An 11,739-nucleotide genomic window follows, 5' to 3' on the forward strand; every position below is an offset into this window, starting at 1 on the left:
TCTGGGAGAATTACTTAATTTTCTGGAACAATTTCAAGGGAGCCAACACTTTTGACCATGACTTGTTTTTGTTGCCTTTTTAATTTGTTGCAGCATATCATCCTCTTCATGTTCAGCTATATTAGGAGGCTTGTAGCAAAGTCCAATTAGCAGCTTTCCATTATTGCCATTTCCATGTACATTACCCATACAGATTGTACATCAGGGATGTAAAGCTCAAAACATGCAAAGGGCCAAAATGAAAAACTTGGACAAAGTCATGGACCAACCAGTATACAGTATAATGGGCCCCACATAGTCCTCCATACAGTATAATGGGCCCCACATAGTCCTCCATACAGTATGATTGGCCCCGCATAACTTTCCATCCAGTATAATGGGCCCCACATAGCTTTCCATCCAGTATAATGGGCCCCACAAAGTCCTCCATGCAGAATAATGGCCTCACATAAGTGTGGTGGTTCTGGTGTCGTGGGTCAAATATAATCAAAAGTTGGGCATGTGTGCAGTACATTGTCGAACCTGCCCCCATGTCGTCATTGAGCTTGAGGTCTTAAATTGTTTTTTACGAAAATTCCCACCCCTTTACCTATTTTTCTTTCCTATCCGTTTCAATGTAGTGTAACCCTCTGTGTTTGTCACCCAGTCATGGCTTTCATCCATCCAGGTTTCTGTAATGCCCACCACATCATAATCTGTGGCTGACCTAAGAGTCTCTGATTCATTCATTTTGTTTTCAAGACTTCTTGCATTTGCCTGCAGACATTTAATACTATTAGCACATTTATTACGGCTACTCGCCTCCTTACTTTCCTTGAATGTCTCACTCTCTCTGTCTACTCTATCCCCTTATTTGCACATCAACCCTCCCTCTCCCCAGATCCTAGTTTGAAAGCTCCTCCATCCATCTGACCATTTTTTCCCCCAGCACATCTGCATTCTCCCCATTGAGGTGCAGCCTGTCCCTATCGTAAAGCCTGTAGCCGACAGAGAAGTCAGCGCAGTTCTCCATGAACCTAAACCCTTTCTTCCTGACAATTATCTCCTTAAGTTCCTGCTGACTTTCTAGTGACGTAGTGGAATCAGCAGTATTTCTGAAGACACCACCTGTACTTCAGCTTCTCTCCTAATTCCCTGTAATCATTTTTAAAGACCTTTCACCTCTCTCTAACTTTGTCATTGGTACCAACGTGTACCATGACTGCTGGGTTTTCCCCAGCCGCACCCAATAATCTGTCTATCTGATCACATGAAGATCCCCCTGTTAGGGGCACACAAAATGTGTGTGTTCTCGTCTTAGTTGTCTGACACCAAATTGTATATAGGATCTATACGGTCAGAGAAATCATAAATTAACACTGAGTAGTGTCTCAAATAGGCTTTTTGTAGGAAAAATCAGGAACCTTTCCACACATTACCTCATTGCCTTATCTCAGAATTATGGCTGACATCTGTCGCTAATGAGTCATTATTTTAATATGTAAACAATTAAGTCAAGCTGACTCTCAATTAAGTCCGTCTTGCACGTAAGGTTCAAAGGCCAATCAGTATAATCACTTATCTTTTATTATTCTGTAATTTCCCTAAAAGTAATAGAGATCATTAGCAAGCTCTTATTATCAGATTAATATGTTAGTCAATAATCATTAGGGAATTTCCATAATTCCATGTTATAGATTCATAGAATGGTAGAGTTGGAAGGGACCTCCTGGGTCATCTGGTCCAACCCCCTGCTCAAAGCAGGATTCACTAAATCATCTCAAACAGACATCTGTCCAGCCTCTGTTTGAAGACGTCCATTGAAGGGGAACTCACCACCTCTCGTGGCAGCCTGTTCCACTCATTGATCACCCTAACTGTCAAAAAGTTTTTTCTGATATCTAATTTGTGTCTCCTCCCATTCAGTTTCATCCCATTGCTTCTAGTCTTTCCTTGTGCAAATGAGAATAAAGATGATCCTTCTACAATGTGACAGCCCTTGAGGTATTTGTAGACAGCTATTAAGTCTCCTCTCAGTCTTCTTTTTTGCAAGCTAAACATTCCCAAATCCTGTAACCGTTCCTCATAGGACATGGTTTGCAGACCGATCACCATTCCGGTCGCTCTTCTTTGAACTTGCTCCAGTTTGTCTATGTCTTTTTTAAAATGTGGTGCCCAAAACTGGACACAGTATTCCAAATGAGGTCTGACCAAAGAGGAGTAAAGTGCGATAATGACTTCACGTGATCTAGACTGCATGCTTCTGTTAATACATCCCAGAATTGTATTTGCCTTTTTTGCTGCTGCATCACACTGTTGACTCATGTTCAGTCTATGATCTATTAGTATACCTAAGTCTTTTTCACATGTACTGTTGCTTAGCTCTATTCCTCCCATTTTGTATATGCTTTTTTCATTTTTATTGCCCAGATGTAGTACTTTGCCTTTTTCCCTGTTAAAAACCATTCTGTTAGTTGCTGCCCACTGCTCCAGTTTATTTAGGTCTTTTTGAATCCTCTCTCTCTTCTCTAGTATTAGCTATCCCTCCTAGCTTTGTGTCATCAGCAAATTTAATCAGTTTACCCTCAATTCCTTCATCTAAATCATTGATAAAGATGTTAGACAATACAGGTCCCAGGACAGAGCCCTGTGGTACCCCACTTGAGACATTCATCCAGCTGGATGTGAAGCCATTTACGACCACTCTTTGAGTCTGATCACTAAGCCAGTTATGAACCCACCTAACAGTTGCCTTGTCCATTCCATACTTGGTCATTTTTTCAATAAGGATGGTGTGAGATACTTTGTCAAATGCTTTGCTGAAGTCAAGATATACTATATCTACAGCATTTCCCTGATCCACCCAGTCAGTGATTCTGTCATACTATGTTCCACATAGTATGTGGATCTTTGATCAATATGAGGTTATTGGTACAATGTGGTTCGGGCAGGAGGAGGGAATTTTGTATTGTCTACAATTCTTAATACATACTATTTTCATATAACTTCCATAATCATACATATATTTATCCTTAACACCCTAAATTATATTAGGAATTATCTTAAGGACCATAATCTTTCCACTTCATGAGATAATGCAAACAGTACCTGACCCACCTGGAACCAAGAATTCGCCTTACTTCATACACCCGATACCCTTCCAAATCCACCTTAATTATGTCTTGAGGTCCCCTCAAATTTTTTTAAAAGAGAAGAATGGAAATGATTATTGATTTTCCAGGCAATAGGAAGTTGCAACTAAACTGTCACAGGATTTAAAATTTTAATAATTTTATAAGGACCTACAAATTTAGGTGCAAACTTTCTAGATGTGATCTTTAAGCACAGATTTTTTTAGGACAACCACACAAAATCCCCCACCCTAAAGACAGGAGCCTTCCTAAGTCTGCGGTTAGCAACTCTTTTCGCCCAGTCATTATCTACCAAAAGATACATTTCGACCTCCCTCCAGGCCTTAAAGAGGTTGTCCACTACTATTAACAATGCCCCCATGGATTTAAATTGTGCCAACAAGTATTTTTGTAAATACCTTGCTTGTTCTTTATTGCCTGTGAGCGGCGCTATTGCTGGCCGCTCACCAGGCATCACGTGACCCCGGCTGCAGCCGACTCCGACATCCACTGATGTCACGTCAAGTTCCGGCTGCAGTCGGACGCGAGCAAGTGACGCACTCCCCCTTGATTGATGGGCTGTGGTCGGGGTTTCATCACACATCACAGCCCAGCATCCACCACGCGCTTTCCCTCTCTGCTTTAGTTGAGGAAGAGCAATAAAAAACTGAATTTCACTCGGACCAATGTTAATGAATGAGTGACATCTCATTTGCGATTTTTTTTTTTTCTCAGCTGAAATCGGGCTGAGAAAAAATTCACAGCATGCTGCGATTTGCCACGTATCTCGGACGAGACTCGCCAGTGCAAGTCAACGGGTAGGTGAAAAAAATCGCACGCACATCACTTGGACCATGCGAGTGGCGTCCGATTTTCACTCACCCGTCTCTTTAAAAGCCGGCAATTCATCAGCCGCATACAGTTACAATACATCGGTGCCCAACAATTTAGAATAGAAAGAAAAGCGATACACATAGAATAGATAGAAAGGTGTCAGTCATGTATATAATTAGTACAGTGACTGTTGGTTACTGTAGTTATCATTTATTGTTAAATTAAATGATTTCTTAAAAATTGGTGTGGGGTCCCCCGTAATTTTATAGTCTAGCAGAGGTTAAGCAGACAGCTGGGGCAGATGTTTGAAGCCTGGGAAGGGGGTAATACCCACAGAGCTTCCCAGGCTACTAATATCAGCCCCCCAGCTGAATACTTAGCCTTTACAGGCTATTAAAATGGGGCACCCCCCAAATAATGACGTTCGGTCCTCCTCTTTTAACAGCTAGCAAAGGCTATGTAGACAGTTGGGGACTGATATTAATAGCCTAGAAAAGGGCCATAAATAATGGCCCCCTCCGAGGCTAGAAACAGCAGCCCTCAGCCGCCCCAGAAGTGGCACATCCATAGGATGCACCAATTCTGGCACTAAGCCTCCGCTCTGCCCACTGCCCTGTAGCGGTGGCAGTGGGGTAATAGGGTTGGGGTTGATGTCAGCTTATAAGGCCAGCTGACATCAAGCCCAGGTTAGCAATGGAGAGGCGTCTATAAGACGCCCCCATTACTAACCCCATAGTGAAAGTGAAATGTGAAATAACTACAACAACACCATGAATAAAATATTTTATTTGAAATAAACACAGAGACCTTTTATTGTTCTAAATTAAACCCTACTTACCATAATGCCCATTCCAGCTGAAGCCAATGTCCCTGCAATGAAAGTTAAATAATAAAGCAACACTAGCGATCTTAGGCCACGGTCACACTATCAGTATTTGGTCAGTATTCGGTCAGTATTTTTTCTCAGGAGTGGGAGCCAAAACCAGGTGAGGAACAATCAGAGAAAAGGTATAATAGAAACAAGTGCACCAATTCTGCATTTATCCCCCATTCCTGATAAAAAATACTGCCTGAATACTGATAGTGGGACCGGGGCCTTAGAATAAAAAACTGCATTGTATTGACATCAGGGGTATAGATTTGAGTAACTAACTCAAAACCAATGAGGAATAAAAGTGCAGATTTTTGGGGGCACATGATACAATATATACAGTTGAAATCAGAAGTTTACATACACTATATATAAAAAGACACATCTGCATGTTTTTCTCAATATCTGACATGAAATCAGAATAAACCTTTCCCGTTTTAGGTCAGTTAGGATTATTTTTTATATTTGCCAAATGCCAGAATAATGAGAGAGAGAGAATGTTTAAGGCATTTTTATAACTTACTGCAAAGTCAAAAGTTTACATACATTTCATTAGTATTTGGTACCACAGACCTTAAACTGAATGACTTGGGTCAAAGGTTTGGGATATCCTTCCACAAGCTTCTCACAATAGTTGGTTGGAATTTGGGCCCATTCCTCCGGACAAAACTGATGTAACTGATCCAGGTTTGTATGTCGCCTTGCTCGCACCTGCCTTTTCAGCTTTGCCCATAAATTTTCAATAGGATTGATGACCACTCCAAAACATCGACTTTGTTATCCTTAAGCCACTTTGTTACCATTTTGGCAGTATGCTTCGGGTCATTGTCTATTTGGAAGACCCATTTCCACCCAAGCTTTAACTTCTTGGCTGATGTTTTGAGATGTTGCTTCAGTATTGCCACATAATCTTCTTTGTTAATAAAGCCATCTATTTTGTGAAATGCACCAGTCCCTCCTGCAGCAAAACAACCCCACAACATGATGCTGCCCCCCTATGTTTCACAGTTGGGATGGTGTTCTTAGGCTTCTAAGCTTCTCCCTTTTTCCTCCCAACGTAACAATAGTCATTATTAGAGATGAGCGGTGTTCGACTAGAACTGTTCGCCAATCTCAAATTCGAGCTGTTTTGGGCGGTGTTCGAGTTGTTCGACGAACCCGAACGATTTGCAAAAAATTCGGCTGTTCGAGTTAATGTTCGATAACTGTTCGTGCACCAAAAGCGTGTCCTGCATGTCTGGCGCTATTTAGAGCACCAATCATGCAGGGATTGTCTGCCACTCACTGTAATGCCACAGCCATGGTGGTTGTGGCATTACAGTGATTGCCCAAATCGATGGGAACAGTGCCAACAGTGAAACATGAAAAGCCGGCAATTCAGCAGCGGCATACACCTGTACCCGACAATTTAGAACCGAAAGAATAGAGCTTCACACATAGATTAGATAGATATAAACATGTCAGCCACATATATACGAAGTACAGTGACAGTGCTGCTTACTGTACTTGTCATTTAGCGTAAAGGATTTATCAAAAAAAATAATAGTGTTTTCATGCACCGTCTCTTTAAAAAAGCCGGCCGGCAATTCAGCATCTGTACCCGACAATTTATAACAGACAGAATAGAGCTTCACACATAGATTAGATAGATAGAAATATGTCAGTCACATATATATGAAGTACTGTGACAGTGTTGGTTACTGTACTTGTCATTTAGTATTAAAATAAAGGATTTATTATTAAAAAAATTGGCGTGGGGTTCCCCTTAATTTTAGGCTCTAGCGGAGGTTAAGCAGACAGCTGGGGCAGATGTTTGAAGCCTGGGAAGGGGGTAATACCCACGGAGCTTCCCAGGCTACTAATATCAGCCCCCAGCTGAATACATAGCCTTTACTAGCTATTGAAATGGGGGACCCCCCCAAAAAAATGACGTGGGGTCCCCCCTAATTTAATAGCTAGCAAAGGCTAGGCAGACAGCTGGGGGCTGATATTAATAGCCCAGGAAGGGAGCCATGAATATTGGCCCCCTCCCAGGCTAGAAAACCAGCCGTCAGCCGCCCCAGAAATGGCGCATTCATAGGATGCGCCAATTCTGGCACTTAGCCTCGCTCTTCCACGCTGCCCTGGTGCGGTGGCAGGGGGTAATAGGGTTGGGGTTGATGTCAGCTTATAATGCCAGCTGACATCAAGCCCAGGTTAGTAATGGAGAGGCGTCTATAAGACACCCCCATTACTAACCCCATAGTCAAAGTTAAAAAAAGCACAAACACCCAGAATAAAGTCCTTTAATTGAAATAAAGACACAATCCTTTATTGTTCTAAATTAAACCATACTTACCGTCACGCCCATTCCAGCTGAAGCCAACGATCTCCTGCAATAAAAGAAAAATAATAAAGCAACCTCATCCTTACCTTTCCATGGTTCCCACGACAGCTTCAGCTCTGCTACATCGAGATGACAGGCTGGACCGCAGCAGAACGCTGCCATCCAGCCTCTCATCCCGCAGACACTGAGAAGCGCAGGCTTGCTTGCGCTGCTCAGCGTCTCTCTGTGACGACATCCAGATGAGCCGAGTTCATGTCCAATGAACTCGGCTCACCTCATGCACGTCACTGACAGCGTGGGAAAATTCTCAAGCTGAAGCGGTGAGTGCAGGAGAATTCTCCCACGCTGTCAGTGACGTGCATAAGGTGAGCTCATGTCCAATGAACTCAGCTCACCTCCTGCACGTCACTGACAGCGTGGGAGAATTCTCCTGCACTCAGCGCTTCAGCGTGAGAATTCTCCCGCTGAAGCGCTGAGTGCAGGAGAATTTTCCCACGCTGTCAGTGACGTGCATAAGGTGAGCTCATGTCCAATGAACTCAGCTCACCTCCTGCACGTCACTGACAGCGTGGGAGAATTCTCCTGCACTCAGCGCTTCAGTGTGAGAATTCTCCCACGCTGAAGCGCTGAGTGCAGGAGAATTTTCCCACGCTGTCAGTGACGTGCATGAGGTGAGCTGAGTTCATTGGACATTAACTCGGCTCATCTGGATGCCCTCACAGAGAGACACTGTGGAGCGCAAGCAACCCTGCGCTTCTCAGTGTCTGCGGGATGACAGGCTGGATGGCAGCGTTCTGCAGCGGTCCAGCCTGTCATCTCGATGTAGCAGAGCTGAAGCTGTCATGGGAACCATGGAAAGGTAAGGATGATGTTGCTTTATTATTTTTCTTTTATTTCAGGAGATCGTTGGCTTCAGCTGGAATGGGCGTGATGGTAAGTATGGTTTAATTTAGAACAATAAAGAATTGTGTGTTTATTTCAATTAAAGGACTTTTTTCTGGGTGTTGTGTTTTTTTTAAATACTTTACTAGAAATTCATGGTGGTCATGTCTAATATTGGCGTGACCCCATGAATTTCGGGCTTAGGGCCAGCTGATAATGCCAAGCTGGCCCTAACCCCTTTATTACCCAGTGAGCCACCGCATCAGGGCCCTGGATGAGTTGGGTACAGCGCCAGAAGATGGCGCTTCTATGAACGCGCCATTTTCCGGGGTGGCTGCGGACTGCAATTTGCAGCGGGGGTGGCCCAGAAAGCTTGGGCCTCCCTGCGCTGCGGATTCCAGCCCCCAGCTGCCTAGTTGTACCTGGCTGGACACAAAAACAGGGCGAAGCCCCACGTCAATTTTCTTTAAATTATTTCATGAAATAATTAAGAAAAAAAGGGCTTCCCTATATTGTTGTGTCCGGCCAGGTACAAATAGGCAGCTGGTGGTTGGGGGCAGCCCGTTCCTGCCTGCTGTACCTGGCTGGACACAAATATAGTGCGAAGCCCCACGTCAATTTTTTTTAAATTATTTCATGAATTTCCTGAAATAATTTAAAAAAATTGAAGTGGGGCTTCGCACTATATTTGTGTCCAGCCAGGTACAGCAGGCAGGAACGGGCTGCCCCCAACCACCAGCTGCCTATTTGTACCTGGCCGGACACAACAATATAGGGAAGCCCTTTTTTTCTTAATTATTTCATGAATTTCATGAAATAATTAAAAAAAATTGAAGTGGGGCTTCGCACTATATTTGTGTCCAGCCAGGTACAGCAGGCAGGAACGGGCTGCCCCCAACCACCAGCTGCCTATTTGTACCTGGCCGGACACAACAATATAGGGAAGCCCTTTTTTTCTTAATTATTTCATGAATTTCATGAAATAATTTAAAAAAAAAATACGTGGGGCTTCGCCCTATTTTTGTGTCCAGCCAGGTACAACTAGGCAGCTGGGGGCTGGAATCTGCAGCGCAGGGAGGCCCAAGCTTTCTGGGCCCCCCCCCGCTACAAATTGCAGTCCGCAGCCACCCCGGAAAATGGCGCGTTCATAGAAGCGCCATCTTCTGGCGCTGTACCCAACTCATCCAGGGCCCTGGTGCGGTGGCTCACTGGGTAATAAAGGGGTTAGGGCCAGCTTGGTATTATCAGCTGGCCCCAAGCCCAAAATTCATGGGGTCACGCCAGTATTAGACATGACCGCCATGAATTTCTAGTCTTATAGACGCCTCTCCATTACTAACCTGGGCTTGATGTCAGCTGGCATTATAAGCTGACATCAACCCCAACCCTATTACCCCCTGCCACCGCACCAGGGCAGCGTGGAAGAGCGAGGCTAAGTGCCAGAATTGGCGCATCCTATGAATGCGCCATTTCTGGGGCGGCTGACGGCTGGTGTTTCTAGCCTGGGAGGGGGCCAATATTCATGGCTCCCTTCCTGGGCTATTAATATCAGCCCCCAGCTGTCTGCCTAGCCTTTGCTAGCTATTAAATTAGGGGGGACCCCACATCATTTTTTTTGGGGGGTCCCCCATTTTAATAGCTAGTAAAGGCTATGTATTCAGCTGGGGGCTGATATTAGTAGCCTGGGAAACTCCGTGGGTATTACCCCCTTCCCAGGCTTCAAACATCTGCCCCAGCCGTCTGCTTAACCTCCGCTAGAGCCTAAAATTAAGGGGAACCCCACGCCAATTTTTTGAATAATAAATCCTTTATTTTAATACTAAATGACAAGTACAGTAATCAACACTATCACTGTACTTCATATATATGTGACTGACATGTTTCTATCTATCTAATCTATGTGTGATGCTCTATCTTTCTGTTCTAAATTGTCGGGTACCGCTGCTGAATTGCCGGCCGGCTTTTTTAAAGAGACAGTGCATGAAAACACTATTATTTTTTTAAATAAATCCTTTACACTAAATGACAAGTACAGTAAGCAACACTATCACTGTACTTATTATATATGTGACTGACATGTTTCTATCTATCTAATCTATGTGTGATGCTCTATTCCTTCTTGTCTAAATTGTCGGGTACCGGTGTATGCCGCTGCTGAATTTGCCGGCCGGCTTTTTTAAAGAGAGTGTCTTCTGAGCAGTTTGTCAGCTTTTGGACACCTTTGCAGGTGTTTTCTATGTGTTTCTATGTGTTTTTGTTTGCCTGCCATTGGTTTTAACGGTGTTCGACGGTGTTCTAAGGTGTTCGACGAACAGTTCGACGAACAGTTCCTCGAACATCCCGGTGTTCGACGAACCGAACCCGAACACTACGGGGGTGGCTCAACACTAATAATGACTTCATGGAGGATCTTCTAAAATTCACTCTTACTCATAACTACTTTCTTTTGACAGGAACTTCTTCCACCAGCTCAGGGGTACTGCGATGGGGAACCCCTGTGCCCCCTCATATTCTAACCTATTCCTGGGCTGGTGGGAGGAATCCACAATATTCAGGGATGATCATAAGTGGTGGCATCCATATATTGGGGTATGGTATAGATATATTGACAACATTGTTATCATCTGGTCAGAGACGAGTGAACAATTTCTTGAATTTGTCAGAGAACTCTATATCAGTAGCGATGGCCTTCGACTTTCATCGGAGTTTGGTTATAACCAGTTGCCTTTCCTGGATGTACTAATCAAGAAAGAACTGGATGGGCAAGAAAGAACTGGATGGGACCCTAGGAACACTCATCTGCCATAAACCTACAAGCACTAATAAACTATTGAAGTGGAATAGCCACCATCCCATCCCCCTAAACAAAGGAATACCCAAGGGCCAATTTTTAAGGTCGAGAAAGAACTGTTCTAATGTCACAGATTTTAATATATAGGCAATAGGCATGAACACCAGATTCAGGGAAAAAGGTACCACAGTACATTTTGGATTCCGCATGATTGTTTGCAGAAAAATGGGAGAGACAGACACTCCTCCATACCTAACCAAGAGACCAAGAAAAAGATGGGATAACACAAGTAATAGGAACTGACGACACTCAGAGTGACCTTATCTTTAATATCCTCAGAAAACACTAGGATGTACTTGTGGCTGACCCGGACCTGAGGGTGCTTTGTGATCTACGCCAACAATAACTTTCAGAAAGGGTCGGTCAATTAGGGACCGTTTAGTGCATAGTTTCTATAAAAACCTGCACTCAAGGGGACATGGCTAGATAGAAGAATCTGTGGTTTCTTTAGATGTGGAGAATGTTGTACACATAATTGGATGAAACCATGTAAATCTTCCTCGAGTTCCTCTGTAGGTAAAACCTTTTTCCAGAGGGATTATTCCAACTGTAACACCTCGGGACTTGTATATATGGCACATGCACCTGTCCCCTAGATTATGTATGCACGACCAAGAGGCAGTCTAGGATGAAGGTGGGGGGGGCATTTGGGCGATATACACCATGGTCGGGACACCCCATTAGCGAGGCACATGAACAGTGTACATTGAAGTGAAACCGGAGACCTCTCCTTTTGTATCATTGAGGAATTTAAACCTAATGTGAGAGGAGGTGATCACAATAGATTTCCAGACTGGATTCACGAGCCCCTAGGGACTCAATGAGCAAATATGCTATCTAGTACTAAGAAGTGTGGTGATCCTTG

This window comes from Phyllobates terribilis, unplaced genomic scaffold (assembly GCF_046119375.1).
Source record: "Phyllobates terribilis strain yellow unplaced genomic scaffold, ASM4611937v1 Scaffold_86__1_contigs__length_6382490, whole genome shotgun sequence".
Taxonomy (NCBI): Eukaryota; Metazoa; Chordata; class Amphibia; order Anura; family Dendrobatidae; genus Phyllobates; species Phyllobates terribilis.